Here is a 1324-nt window from a genome sequence, read left to right as displayed (position 1 = left end):
CCCACAGTATGGCAAGAACCTGCAGGAAACCCAACAACTCTACTCTTCATAGCAATAGCGTAATAAAGTTCTCCTAAAGTAGCACCGGCTTGAACCCAAGCTGTGTTTACTGATGAATCAATAATTATATAATTAAGTTTTTGGAGGTCAATGATTGCGAATGAATCAGTAAAAGTTAAAGCATAAGAGAGTCATTCGTAATCATGGCCTCCACTACGAATTTTTAAGAGGATGTTCAGGGTTTTTGAGCAGGAAACAACGGATTGGATGTGAGATTCAACAGTCGGGGTGAGGATAAAGAGAGGTTTTGGGGATTTTGTTAGGGTTCTATGGTTTTGAAAGGTGGAGAAGAAAAGAGTTGTGTAATTTTTATTCATTGGGGTGAAAATGAGGTCAGAGGGGAAGGAAGAGAGTTGAGGCAATTGAGAAAAGATTGTTGGGTTGAATTGAGGGTGTTTAGGTTGAGTGAATGGGAAGGGATGGGAAATAGGAAGAGAAAGAAGTCGCAAAGGAGAAGAGTAACAATAAGTGAGAGAGAGGACTTCATTTATTTTCTTCTTTTGTACTTAGGTTTTGCTTGTTCTGAAAAATTTTGGGGATTACTTCCCTTTTTATAGAGTTTTGATTATAAGACTTAAATATATCAAAGTTTAAGTAAGTTCATATCATGTGGGTTGAAAGTTTGTATTATTTTATTTATAAATATGCATTGATTGTAGTGTGTGTATATAAAATATCATTCAAATGGATTAACTTCTTTAGTAGGAAGTAAGAAAAAATATATTCCTCACATGCTTATTGAGTCCTTCATAAGCAAACAAGTTGAGCATTTTTTATAGATAAATGAATGATAATAGAATTTAATAATTTTACAGGACATGAAGAAGAAATTAAAGGTGTGTTTTTCTTTTCTATTTGGAGTTTCTATGATAACATATGTTTCAAAAAAATTAATTGCAAGAATGTTGAACATTTCCTCCTAATAGGACTTGAGCCTAATCTCTCTCTCTCTCTCTATCTCTTGAAACAAATTAATATCTCCATATTAATAATAAATAAAATCAAATTTTCTTTGGTGGAAATTATTTATTAAAAATATTAATTTTGGATTGTCAAAAAGATATTAAAAAAGAAACAAATAAAATAAATTTAGTGCAAATTTTTATCAACAGAAAAATAAAAATAAAGGAAAAATATTAGATATAAGTCAAGCCAAACGCTTGACCATTAAAAGAAAAAAAAAAGCTTTAGAAATTAAGCAGTGAAAAAGTTTACAAAGCATTTGATTTCCACTAAAATAAAAGTTAAAATAAAATCATTTCTA

The sequence above is a fragment of the Phalaenopsis equestris genome, unplaced genomic scaffold, assembly GCF_001263595.1.
Source record: "Phalaenopsis equestris unplaced genomic scaffold, ASM126359v1 Scaffold000531, whole genome shotgun sequence".
In the NCBI taxonomy this organism is placed as follows: Eukaryota; Viridiplantae; Streptophyta; class Magnoliopsida; order Asparagales; family Orchidaceae; genus Phalaenopsis; species Phalaenopsis equestris.
Note: the sequence above shows the minus strand (reverse complement) of the source record.